Here is a 14749-nt window from a genome sequence, read left to right as displayed (position 1 = left end):
GCTAAGGTACACAAATTTTATTTTGTTTTATTTATCCAAATTTTATTTGGACGATAAAACGACGTCAAATAATTAATAATTTAATTGTTCTTACATTTTTGTAATAAACTCGCTTACGCCTAATTAATACTAAATGAAAAATAACTATACTAATGCAAAAAATTTACGTTCTTTAAAAAAAGGTAGCCTTTGCACCCCCCCCCATTGCTATTACGTAACTTTTTGGACATTTGTAACAAAAAAAATATATGTATAATAGGGCCTAAAATAAAATATATTGATCGGGATAAATCCGGCATAATTGGGTTTTTATTTTCGATTTTTGCCAAAACTCTTTTTTAACCAGTTGTAGTCACCTCCTTATTCGTGTCATCCGGTGAGGACCGCACCCCCTGCACCCCCTAGTGACGCCTCTGCATAGGTGTACACATAAAACGTCGTAACACCTCTTCTATATGACATAGAAAGATAATTTTATTGTTTTGTAAACATTACATCATGCTCTACAAAACATATATATATATATATGTGACCGGGGATGAAATGACCGGGGATGAAGTGACCGGGGATGAAGTGACCGGGGATGAAATGACCGGTCATCATATATATATATTGAATATTTTCCTAAAGTATCTAATGGGCTTTGTTGCTGACATAAAAATTATATACGTGTCAGACGCGAATAGCCCAATTTTTCAGTAAAAGAAATTACCAAAGTCATCTCTCTATAGAAGAAGTTACGAAGGCTATATAATATACAACCACAGACCTATATATACTACTACAAATATTGGTTTTTGATTTCTAGTTACGATTTATTTATGTAGGTGCTGTTTTAATACTACATACCAAGTATTAGAGTTTAGAAAAACCCAGGTTCGTTTCTTGTGCAACGCTATTAACTAACACCGCATATCATTAGTATATTTAAATGGAAAATCTAATTCTAGTCTATATCTATATATAAAAATCGAATAGATCTAGTAATATTATAGATTCTATCTTGAGACTAGATTGCCAAGTCTAGCCTATGCTATATCTATAGCATATATGCCTATAGTCAGTTTTATTAGAATAAAGTCTAGATATTACTAAAGACTTACGTTTATTAATTATAAGATTATTAGATATACACATTATAGTAATAGTCCTACTAGATCTAGCTCTAGACTCTTCTAAAATCTAGTCTAAAATAATGACTGTCTAAGGCTATAGATGATTGAGAAGTTCACATATAGGTATTGTTAATAATACGGCATGTCGGCAGAAAGTAAGCTGTATACAAAGTATACATAGACTATATAAAGTGCTTTTTTTTTGCCTAACTTTCAACTACTAATAAATTAACAATTAACGTTGAAATACAAGAAAAGTATTGATTTTTCCCGACATTGAAAAAATGTGCTGGTGCGTACCACCACAAAAGTATATGCAAATCTCATACTTCTTTCATTTAATTTTTTTTTTTTTTGCGGGGTTATTGCTTTTTAATACATTGACACCAGATCGATTCATATAGGGCCTAAGTATACAAGCAGGATCTCAAGCATTGGATACTTTTATTTTTTATATACAACGTTTTATGGAAGAGGCAATATATTAGTTGTTTGAAGTTTGTAACTTCTAAAATTCAAGCTAAAAATATCGAAGCCTACATTTTTACACTCATTTCTAAACAATTAGAAGAGATGGACTGACACATAGTGTAGCTTATGTACATTTGCAAAAACACAATCTCTCTTTGTAATCTTATCAGTGAGACTTTCAAAACTATTAAAAATAAAAAAAAAACTTAGTGATTATTTTTTACTGAATAATTCTATTTATTATTCCTTTTAAGAATGAGGATATAAACAAAAATTTGCCATATAATTTAGTCTAACAGAAAAACATGAAACTTACGTCTATTTATACAGTTAATTTTAGTTGCCTAGTAATATCTATATATATAATTTTCTTCTTCTCTAAAAAATGAATAATAAGAGAGGGGGGGGGTGAGAACACACGTCGCCACGGATGGCTGCGCTCTGGACTGTCAATTCATGCCCGCTCCCATCCCCCTTCGTCTTGCGGGAGGCTTGGACTAGGAAGTAAACTATCGTCAACTCTGAAGGAAATCTGAAACATATCAAACAGTTTACAAACACTAAATTACAAGACATTGTGAGGCCCCATTGTCAAGACTCATTTTCTCTCTAATATATGTATGTGTCATGCTAAATGTACTCAAGTCCTGGGCAATACCATAATGACGCATACAACGACAAAATAAGATTCAGAATGCCACTTTACCGACTTATAACATGTTTAATTACATTATTTGCACTATAATATAGAAAAATAGTTAGAGTCCACACTTAGACTATATATATCCGAAAATTCCAACTGTCCTGGGCTAGGAACAAAAAACACTCTCCTTATCATGAGTTACATTATGTTCAACAAAAAATCTCACCAAATAAAAACAACCCAAAAACAATAACAGTTTTGAAATCAACAACCTGAATTGCCCCCCTTCTCCTCTACAGTAAACAGGAAACCCAGGCTGACCAGAACTCAGTCCTGACATTTCTCCCCCCTCTAATTTTTGTCTGTTTCTGGGTTAATTTAAAACAGACAAACTTCCAATAAATAGATTTTCCAAACGTACATATATCAACATGCAAACAAAAGTAATCTTGGTACTAAAACATAGCCTACAGTTTGTAAAAAAAAACACAAAAAAAAAACGGTGTATCCACATGAAATGTCAATACTATACACAACCTGCTAGGCAATAATAATTATATGTATATATATATATATATATATATATATATATATATATATATATATATATATATATATATATATATATATATATATATATATATATATATATATATATATATATGTGTGTGTGTTACGTTTTCATATTGGATGAGACTCTTTAGACATGTAAACGACAAATCACAGTTTATAAATACTTTAATCTTTATTAACACTGAAAACACTTTCTTGTTCATAGTCCTCCATTTCGGTTCTTCTCTCCTTTCAACACGCAATCGCACCATTTCACATTCACACTAAGATGCGCACGTAACACCCCCCCTGTTTAACAAGTTCGATGCACATCGAACGTCCAAAATACAAATCACTGAATATATTATCAGACTATTCCAAGTTAAAACAAATCGGTAACATATAAAACCATAATGTAATAACTACACAAAATCAAACACAATGTCATGTTAATACCAATACAATGCCAACATGGAATAACAATTATATTCATCACAATAATAACTGTTATTATGAGCAATTGAAACCACTTCTGTTAACATATACCTATAAGTAATCATATTTCTATTAATACAACTCCCCACTCATAATCGTATGCCTGTACAAAACACCATCATTCCAGTCGCAATCAAATAGTTAACAAACAAAGTCTATCTTGCTCCATGCATATTGTAACAACAATATTCAATTCATTACACATATATTTATTCATTGTAGAATAGAACAATAATTAATGTCCATCATTCCCACCTTTTCTAATCATATCTATATAATTCTAACATTATTGACATGCCATCCTTTCCGCTTCCCTCCTTTGCAATGATGTCCCATTGTGATCCTACTACCTAATGATCTAGCTGTACTGTTTTCTAGGCTGCTAATATCCCTCTCTTTTCTCGTATACGCCTCTTCACTATTGTACCTTGAATCCTTAATTCTAATTAATTGTTGACACTGTCTTCTAATATGCCCCCTTCTCCCACAATTAAAGCATAAGATGTATGTACTTGTACGTCTATATGCGGGTTTAAATCGCTTTCCCTGTACCACTGATTGCCTTACTTTACTTTGATTTGGACCCATTCCTATTGCATCGCTTTCTACCTTATCTGTTAATTCTTTCTTCTCGTGCTCTCTGCTACCCATGTCATCTGATGTATGAGATCTTATGTCTTCTTCCACATCCCCATTTCTACCTCGCGTAGACTTTATCCCATAATATTTCTTCCAATTCTCAATCTCCTTTACTGAACATATTTTCACCCCATGGATATTCCCAATAATTAAATCTATCTCACCCTGATCTACAACACAAGCTTCCACTGTCCCCTTAACATACGGTGTGTCTATACTAACTTTAGCAATCGGTAATTGTACAATATTCCCATTAAACATAACACACTTCCTAGATTCGCCTGTATATTCATGGTCTTCCACTAAATTCTTATTCACTCCAATAATAGTGCTCCCAGTATCCCTGATGGTCTTGGCTGCCTTGTTCCCTACGAATGTCTGAAAAATCTCCACTGTTCCAGTATCAGATGACAATGATAAGCCTTGCTCTATTCTACCTTTCTCCCAGGTCTTTCTTTCCTGTCTGTTTCCTTGATATCTTCGTTGCGGCTATCATTTTGTCTTTCATATGTACCACTTCTATACTGTCTATCATGTGTCTCCCTTGTTCTGTGAGAGTTATTCTGTGTCTCACATGTTCTGTTAAAGGCAACTATTTCTTCTATATCACTGCCTCTAGATAATTTCTTCTCGGGATGTGCCACTTTATAAGCCCTTAATAGTCTTACTATGTCTTCTATGGATTTCGGTTTCCTCTCCAACAGAAATATTTTTAATTCCTCCTGACACTCGTACATCACTTTGTCCAGCATGAGAAATGTCTTAAGACTGTCAAAGGTTTTTTCTACCTCAGCGGTTTCTATCCAGTTATCGAAATGGCTGCTCATTCTGTCCATAAATGTCTGCGGGTCATCCTCTGGTTCTAATTCACAATTAACAAACTGTTGGCGATAGAAAGCTTCTGTTTTCCCGAAAGTTCGAAGTAGTTGTTCTTTCACAATGCTGTAGTTACTCTGGTTCATACATATTTTTGAAGGCACCTCCGCTGTAAATGATCTCGACAATAAGAATGTCCATTTGTCTTCAGGGTACTCCAGTTCTCTCATTTCTATTTCGAACTTCTTCAAAAAAATGTCTATGTCCATTTTGTCTTCGTTGAATATCAAACCTTTATATTTTGCCAGTTTATTCCCTGTAGATTCACTCTTTCTTTTATCATTCTCTTTTCCTTGGTCTGTTTTTAACTTTTTCTCTGCTGTCTCTTTTTTAAATGCTAATCTTTCTCTTTCAATGGCGACCAATTCATTTTTCTTTTCCCTTTCAATTGCTACTATCTCCTTATCCTTTTCTCTTTCTCTTTTGTCCTCCTTATCTAATCTCTCCTTTTCTTTGTCTCTTTCCATCGCTAATCTCTCCTTTTCTTTTTCCCTTTCTCTTTTGTCCTCCTTATCTAATCTCTCCTTTTCTTTGTCTCTTTCCATCGCTAATCTCTCCATTTTTTTTTCTCTTTCCATCGCTAATCTCTCCTTTTCTTTGTCTCTTTCCATTGCTAATCTCTCCTTTTCTTTGTCTCTTTCCATCGCTAATCTCTCCTTTTCTTTTTCCCTTTCCATCGCTAATCTCTCCCTCTCCATCAACCTTTCTTGAACGTATTTTCTTAGTTCTGCCCCTTCAAGCTCCAACAACCTTCCCTCTTCCTTCAACGCTGCTACCTCAGCCTTGTCCGCCATAGTCGATTACTAATAATATCGAATCGAATGTTCTCCTGTCTCTAGATCTAGACTTTACTATCTCTACTGTCTGCTGACAGGAGATCCCCTGTGTATAGAGGGATACGTGGGTTTTACCTTTGCGTTGGGCGCCACTTGTTACGTTTTCATATTGGATGAGACTCTTTAGACATGTAAACGACAAATCACAGTTTATAAATACTTTAATCTTTATTAACACTGAAAACACTTTCTTGTTCATAGTCCTCCATTTCGGTTCTTCTCTCCTTTCAACACGCAATCGCACCATTTCACATTCACACTAAGATGCGCACGTAACAATATGTATATATATCAACATGTAAACAAAAAATAGTGTGCAAACATATATTCTACCTTTTGTAAAAGGCGGTTAATTACATATCCCCAATCCTAGCAAACAAATAACTTTGAAATGAATAAATATTAAATGTCAGTTATCTGTAATCAATGTCATGTTGGTCTATTCTGTTAGTATAGATAGAAAGTCAGCAATTACATTTAGTTTGCCCTTTAGATGTTCTACATTAAAGTTAAATGATGGACAAACTTTTAGTATCCACTTGCTTGGATATACATTGATACTACATTTTTAAAAGGAGTCTTTGTAGCGGCCATGTTCAAGGACCCAATAGCAGATATTATTATTGGAAATGTTGATCAGGCTAAAGCATTTTTATATGGGAATGCTGTTAGTAGGGCAATGGCGAAAGCAGAAGACAATAGGGTCAAATCGGAAGATAATGACAGGATTGGTTTAAGCAAGTGGATGGAATTGGACAGTGATTTTAGAGAGGATCAAAGAAATAATAGTTCGTTAGTTAGATTATGGGAAAACGCGAAAGCAGGAACGGTCGAAGATAAGAAAAAGGGATTGGTATCATTTATAATAGAAGAAGGTCTACTTTACAAAGAATTTGAGAGAAAAGATACCCCTGGGGTAATAGAACGACAACTTGTAATCCTACGAATAGACGTGAACTAATATTAGAAATAGCACACTCTACACCTTTAGCTGGACATATGTCTATAATTAGAACCAGGTATCGGGTATATTCGCATTTCTTTTGGCCTGGGGTAGATAAAGATATAAAAACATACATTAAATGTTGTGACCTTTGTCAAAGAGGTAGATACCCAGGAAAAGCTGGAAAGGTAGAACTAGGGCGCATGAATATTATTTCCACTCCATTTGCTAAAGTTGCTATTGATATCATAGGACCACTCCAAATGACAGATCGGAAGAATAGATTCATTTTAACGTTGGTTGATTTGGCAACAAGATGGCCGGAAGCTATACCACTACCTAATACAACAACAATAGTAGTAATAGAAGTTCTAAGTGCTATTTTTACTAGAATAGGATTCCCGGAACAGATACTCTCTGATAATGAATCTCAGTTTAGATCCAAATTATACAAAGAAATATGTCAGTTTTTTTAAAAAAAGATTGTTAAATCAACAACCTGAATTGCCCCCTTCTCCTCTACAGTAAACAGGAGGCTCAGGCTGACCAGAACTCAGTCCTGACTTCCATTCAAAACGGATTTCGCGGGGTCAAGTTTGGATAGGGAAGCGGACAATAAGTCAAATTTAAGAGTTTGTATTAGAAAACAAATTCGTCTTTGCATTTTATGCATTCTTTACTATGTACATAATTAATTACAAGCCATGCGTATAGCAAAGTCATACAGTATATCATAATAATTCTTTTTATTACATAGATCCCGCTAAATAGCAAGAATTACCAAATGTTTCAATCTATCTTTGAGAATTGATGACCTCCTGGTAAATCGACATGGGGGCGCGGTAAATCTGTTTTAAGTTAAAAAATTGTTTAATTTAATAATTTATACACCTCGAATTAGCGCAGGTACTATGAAAGTGCGGATCCTTTGAAAGTGGCGGCCCACTGCGGTCGCATAGATTGCAGTGGCCTAAGACCGGCTATGCAAAATAAGGGCGTATGCTACGCCGCCGGTCAACTAGTACTTAATATTCAATTAAAGTGGAAGAGTTCTTTTATTTCATAAACTTCTCAGCCGAAGATTCTGTGACAAATGTCGTCTCAGAGAATTCTGATTCTGTCCAGGGAATTGGAGACTCTTTATATACACTTCTACACTGTGTTTACGTTACAGTTAAGTTTGGTACTTTTCCAAGACCCTCCTAATCCCCACCCGTCTCAGCTGGATAGTTCAACTTTGTGTGTAGGGTAGAAGAGTATTAGTAGTCTAGAAGGCCCTCTCTTGTATAATATAAATAGTTTAATTAAAGCTATCTTAATAAATCCTAAATGTAAATAGCGTCTTTAGAATTCTTGTATTAAAAAAAATAGTTCTATGTCTTCCAATAAATTTCATTTTAGTATCTTCTTAGGCTTATTTCCAATAAAATAAGTTCCAATGCAAGTCTTGTTTTGCTGTATTTAAAACATTTAAATCAAGCATGATCTATACGAACTAAAATAAGTAACACAAACACACTGAGGGATCAGTTCTGCATGTGAATATGTGACAAGGTGGTTTAAAAGTTGGGCGTTTTAATGCATCTAGGGGGTTTTATAGAGAACCCACATTTGCACAAATTTACGAACAGGCACAACGTTATAAAAGCAGGCAACAAATGATATATATATATGTATAGATATGTACATGTTTATTACACAAAGAGGAAATAAATGGTGTAATGATAATGAATAGATTGGGATGAGATCTAGTTTATTTACATATATAGGTATATCATCATTAGATTCGAGATCCAAGTGGTTTGATTGTCATTATGCTATCTTCCTTAGCTTATGTGTCCGGTGCTGCCTTAAGGAGACAGGTGCTGACGGCTGTCTGCTGGTGGGCTGGCGTAGAGGGTCCAGGCCGTGTGCTCTCCAACTCTACGTAGGGGCAGGGATCAGCTAATGTAAGCGAGGCCAGTGTTGAGTCTTCAGATAGCGTTGTTATTGGGACACGAGTTAAGTGTGTGTAGGGCTGGTATATGCAGATCTGGAGCCAACAAATCTGGTATCAGCGGTAGGTCGATAAGTCACCCGGTGAAGATTGTCTAAAGATAAAAGCACCAATCCAAAGTGAAAGTAAGAAAATGACAAAGCAAGAGAACGTCCGCTCCCAATCCGGTCTTGATCGAGAATGAACTCTCGGACCGAAAGGTTTGTCCATTTAAAGATTGAGAGGGGGTGGAGCAGGAACTGTGGGGCGACAGGCAGACTATCTGGCGCCAATTGAGAAAGAATTCCCCGCTTGATCGAGACAAAAGTTTCCCGGGGATAGACAATGAGTAAAGGTGTGAATTGGGAGACCAGGAAACAGGTCTCTCGCGTCCCTTTGTTTTCCTGCCCAGGTGGTAAAAGAAGGCGAAGGGAAGATGATCAGGGCTTGGCCAGAGCAAGGGAGATTATATCTTGACACAGGTCAGCGCTAGTCGATCAGGGAAATGTTGCCCGAGGCATTTGAGTTCAGTATCCCGCGGCCTTCTTGAGTGACATCCAGCTGTCTCGTTCTGAGGCCGCATGCAACCAGGTGCTCTCTTCTATGTCAGCCAAGGAAAGTTGACGCCTCAGCTGGTCTTTGAAGCGTTGCCGTGGGGTGTCTCTGTTACGTCGACCACCTTTTAGCAAAGATGCTACTTTTTTTCACCAAAAAAGACTGCCTTTGGCATACGTTCGTCTCCCATATGGGATACGCGCCCTACCCAGCGTAACTGTCGGACCATAAGAAGTCCCTCTATACTATCATACAGGCGTTTGCAAGGACAGCGCTGTTTGTACTGCGGTCTTGCTACCGTATGTCCATGATGGAGCGCAAGCATCTTTGGTGGAAGCGCTCAAGAAGTCTTAGTTCTGTATTGTGTCTTAAATAGATCACGCTTAAAAGCAAGCATTAGCAAATGTTTTAATCTATCTACGAGAATTGGTGACCTCAAGTAATTCTTTTTTAGTTTGAGGTGCGAGAAGCTTCTTTCACTAGATTCCACAATTACGGGTATTGCTTAATGCTGTTTTTTTTAATCGCGCGTATGTTTGGCGTTTTCCATATTGAATGACACCCCAAAATGAAAATTTTTGTCTATGTAGTTCGGAGATTTTCAAAATATTTTAATAATATCCAGATATTTCCAGGACTTTTTTTGTGTGCATATTTTGCAATTTCAGATAATTTCCAGGAACTTCTGGTAAATTGACAGGAGGCGCAGGAAATCTGTTATAAGTTTTAAAATGGTTTAATTTATTAATTTATACATAGAGAATGAGCGCGGGTCTTATGAAAGTGTGGGACCCACTGTGGTAACATAGTTTGCAGTGGCCTAATGCTACGCCGCCGGTCGACTAGTATTCAAATATTTACTCAAATAATTCGACATTAAGAAAGGACTATTGGCGTCTTCTATTAACCCAAACAATTATTAAATAACTAAAAGCTATCGAAAGTAAAGCATTCTTCTTCTTCTTCTTCTTCTAACCAGCTTTATTGCTGCTGACCTGTGAGCTCTTTTGCAGACTGTGCCAAGGAAAAAAAGTGTGCTGTTTTCTTCAGTTGTTCAGCACTGCCGTACAGGGTGTTGGTTATGTTGGGCTGTAGTGGAAGTAGGGTCTGCCTAAGGTGGATTAGGGAGGGGCATTCAAAGAGGATATGGTTTACGGTTTCAAAGGGGTGGGCGCAATGTCTGCAAAGGGGTAGTTGTGTGGAGTTTATTTTGTTCAGGTGGTAATTTAATAAAAGTAAAGCATAATGCTACATAATGTTAAATAATAGCAAATAATATAAAATTACGTATTGATTACAAGAAAATATCAGAAGTTTCAGATTTGTAAAATCCTGTTAAGTTAAAGCAAAAAAATAAAGCAATATAGAAATAAAAAGTGCAGTTGTGAGGGCCATATTAAGTAACGTTAAAAGATAGTTTAGAGATTATTTGAATCCAGAACAAAGAATCAGTTGCCTAATTTCAAAAATCGATTTACAGTGTTAAAAGTGATTAAAAATATAACACATCTTTCATGAACTAGATCAGTGATACGAAAATTAAAACCCGCGGATAATATCCAACTGGTACTTAAAGAAAAATTCACATGCTCTATATCCAAGTAACTCAATTAAGAAAATGATTTTTTTAAATAATTAAATATAAAAAAATTACATTAAGCGTAAAGGCATCAATTAGTTTTGATCTGTCATGTATTTAAATTTGTAATAGATCTATACTAACAATAATAAATCTGCGCGATTACAAATATTTTTACCAATCGTCGTTGCTAAGCGCAGTTTTATGCTTTTTAGCTTTCTCAAAACGCAATGATCCTATCAGTTGTTTGGACTGATTGGAAAGGCTTGGGAGAAGAAATTAGAGTATATCTGTATGAATATTACGTGATCGCTTTTTAAATACATTTATAAACAAAAAGGTGAACAACCTGAATTAAAACTCGAGGGCTAAAGCCTCCTTAATCTTCTCAAGCCAGTACACTATTCACTCTTCCAACGAATCGGTAATGAAAAATGTAAGGTTTTATTGTAATCTTTTGTAAGCTTCAAACTTTAAAGAGGCGACCTACAAAATATAAAGGGGGACTACTCAACTTATACCAAAATATCAACCAAGTGCTATTTATTTCCCTTGTTCAAGATGCCCAACAAAATAGTTAATTACCAATCGTAAATTAAAAATTGGGTATTTTTTTAAATATATTATTGTGCTGTATGGAAAAAGAAATAATTGTGCAAAATTTGATCTTGATCCGAGATTGGGTGTGGGAGAAATAGCTTGTATAAGTCATCATGCCAGACAGACAGACTGACAGATTTATTTTATATATGGTTTGTAATTACAGCCAGCTATTTAAAATTAATTGCAATAAATTTAAATTTTAAATGAAGAGATTGAACGAGCTGCTTAAAGTGTCCAAGTAGTCTTCTGTTTGTAGAGATAAATACAAAGAATGTATTACAAGATGTCAGGAGAAAAGAGAAAGAAATAAACTCAGAGTGAAGAAGGAACCCGATATCTAAATCTTTGATATGGAAAACCGCTATATACGAGAGGATGTACTGCAGTGAATCAGATATACAGAATAACAAACATGTTGCCAGAAGAACCTTGGTGGTTTGGCTTGACCAGGTCAGTGAATTCGATACGTTTGTTAACTTGGAACGTTTGTTTAATATGATTTTAATTCTGATTCCAATCACAACACTTCCAACCAAAGCAAAAACCACGGGAATACATTTGCTTACAACAAATATTGTTAAAGCAAATATCGTAGAATAATTATAAAAAAACTCTAGCCAAAACTTTTCAGATTTCCGTAAATTTGTACGTAAAGTAAGCAAGATTTCAAAATTGAAAAGGCATGATATCTTATATAAAGCGAATGGCAACCATATAAGAAATACTATGCACAGACAAGATACAATTGATTTCTTATTAACATACTTCTTAAATGTTAAAGGTAGAAACACAGCCAGGAATCTTTCGATAGTTATCAGTAAGAATGTCGTGGAGAACACGTATTGACCCCAAGTCCCGAGCAGTAGAAAGATATGTTTAAATACTTGCAAGACGAGGTTTTTCTTTTTAACACAAACGAAGGATGCTACTTCCTCATACATGGCAACTCCTGAGAACATTTCCACGATCTCTGCAACGTTTATAGAGAGCAGCTGCTGAAAACTTCCGGCCACGATAACTGACAACAGATTCAAGTTTGATGTCTTTGAGAAGCCATCTTTTTTTAGCACTACGATACACAGAATGTTCTGACTCATACCAAGTATAGCCAAAGTTGGGTTGACGTAATATTTCAAGTTTCGCAGAAGTCTGGATGACGACATAATGTAAGAGACGTATGTTTGACATGGATTAAAAACTGGTATTGTTTCATTTGCATAGAGTTGTTTATCAGAAAACAGGTAACTTAACTGCTTGTCACTGGTAAAGATGGTTTCCCCCTGTAATTTACCAAGATAAAATACAGAGAACGAAGCCATCATTAAATGCTGTACATACATACCTATTAAAAAAAGAGAAAAACTTATCCTCATTGTATTCTTGTCTTGGCCTATAGCGCTAGTTAGTGGCAATATATAATTTGTATCCTCGAATTTCCGTTTCTTGGCTGATAAATATTTCCCTTCATTAAATTTAGTGAACACTTTCGATATAAACTCTCCTTGTGATATCATTGTTCTCCGTTTAGTTGCATTGAGGAATGTTTGCTTGAACAAATTAAGCACAGAGGATTTTACTGATGTGAAGTTTATAAGACTTTCTCTTTGTCTTGTACTGAATGTGATTTCATGAGACTCTCGATACCAACTTGTTATTTCTGTCACTTGACTGAAAGAACTAGTCTCTTTTCTCCGTTCATCTAGTAAAAAATTCAAAATTTTAGTAACATTGAAATTGTCTGGATACAAATAGTTTCTTCTTGTGGACATTTCCCTTTTATCTCTTCTAGCTGTTTCATTAAAAAATGAAATATTTAACAAAGTTAAATTTATAAGAGTTAAATTTAAAAGATCCATGGAATTAAATATTAAACTAACAAATACTTTCTAAATACATTGAAGGAGTAAAGCAATGTATGCATCTAAACATAAATTAATTAATTTAGCAGTTTATAGTGACACTTTCTTTTTCCTTATTGTTACAGAAATCAGAGTATGTACTCTTAAATAGGCTTCTATAAGTGTTCACATTGTTTCTTAATCGATGACTTGGTCTCATCTTAAACAATCTGAAAGAAAAAAAGTAAAATAAAAAAAAATACTCATCAAGCCATTTAACTAACCAGTGAAAGGAAAGTGCTTATGAAAATAGAAGACATCATAGCTATATATTTTTTGTTTCAAACTTTTAAGCGAAGCCCTAATTCTCTATACAAAGTATAAAGGGGACTAACTCAACTACAAAGCTACAGTTTGCGGCTTTTTTCAGTGCACGGAAAAAAGGTATGAAACTCACTCCCCATTGATCTCAGACAGACAACATGCTTCTCACCATTCAAGAAGAACATTAAGACCTACCTGTTCAAAATATTTGTAGATTGGTTTGTCAAGTTAGCTTTAGTGTTTATGTTTGTAATGTTATCACATCACAGTTGATATAAGCTTTGTGCAAATGCTTTGTTTTATTGTTGCTTTTTTAAGCGTTAAATAGTTGACTTTGTAATAGTTTTTATATTTCAAGTATTTTTGAACATATAAAGTCGACGAGCACAGTATAGGTTTAAACATTAAAGATAGTAAACACAATCCACGGGGACTACTACGTGTCTCATTAATCTTCGGACTTAAAGACAAGCCTTTATATTATTATTAGTATCGAAAGATGTAAATATGGCCTGTAAAAATATGATATGATGTAATAAACCAAACAAAATAGTAGACGTTTTGATTATTTTACTAATATTAGTTGGCTTGTCAATTTATTACGGAAAAATTAGTTTTTCTTTTTTTTTTTTAACCGAAACAAAACGTAAAGTGGGATTGGTGTTCGAGCTCTAAACTGTAAACCAACTCACGCAAGTCTTTCTTACTAATTCCTTCATTCATATAAACATGTCCTCATTTATATAATTCATATACGTGACTACTACTCCCCGCAAAAAAAAATGCTTATTTTTAATTGCTTAACTGTTTTATCAAAGGTACATGTAAACGTCATTTAGTTAATAAAATTAAAAAAAAATAAGTTGTACCAAAATAGTTTAAAGCTAACAGTCATGAAAATTCAGATGAAAAAGCAGAAAATGTAATAAAATGTCTATTTAAATCACATAAAAAAATCAGCTTTTAACATATTTTTCTTTGGCTTTTCTGTTCATTGAGTTAATATAAAAATTAAATAACAAACGTGTATACACTTTTGAGTTGTACCATATACGTCAATAGGACTTTGTTTAAGGAACAAAAGAAGCACAAAAAACAAAGCCCTGTGTCCGTGCTTATTGTCTCAGCAAATACATTGAAAACAAAATCCGAAAGTAATGTGAAAGATAACGCTACAATACTTATTGCTCACCACTGCCGACTATTATGACATGTTACAATTCTTGCTAATACTCCTGATTTACTATATAGTCACTTTTAGTGTCATTGTTTTTCAACAGTCAGCTTTCTATCAAACATCTTGTA

This window comes from Biomphalaria glabrata, chromosome 18 (assembly GCF_947242115.1).
Source record: "Biomphalaria glabrata chromosome 18, xgBioGlab47.1, whole genome shotgun sequence".
Taxonomy (NCBI): Eukaryota; Metazoa; Mollusca; class Gastropoda; family Planorbidae; genus Biomphalaria; species Biomphalaria glabrata.
Note: the sequence above shows the minus strand (reverse complement) of the source record.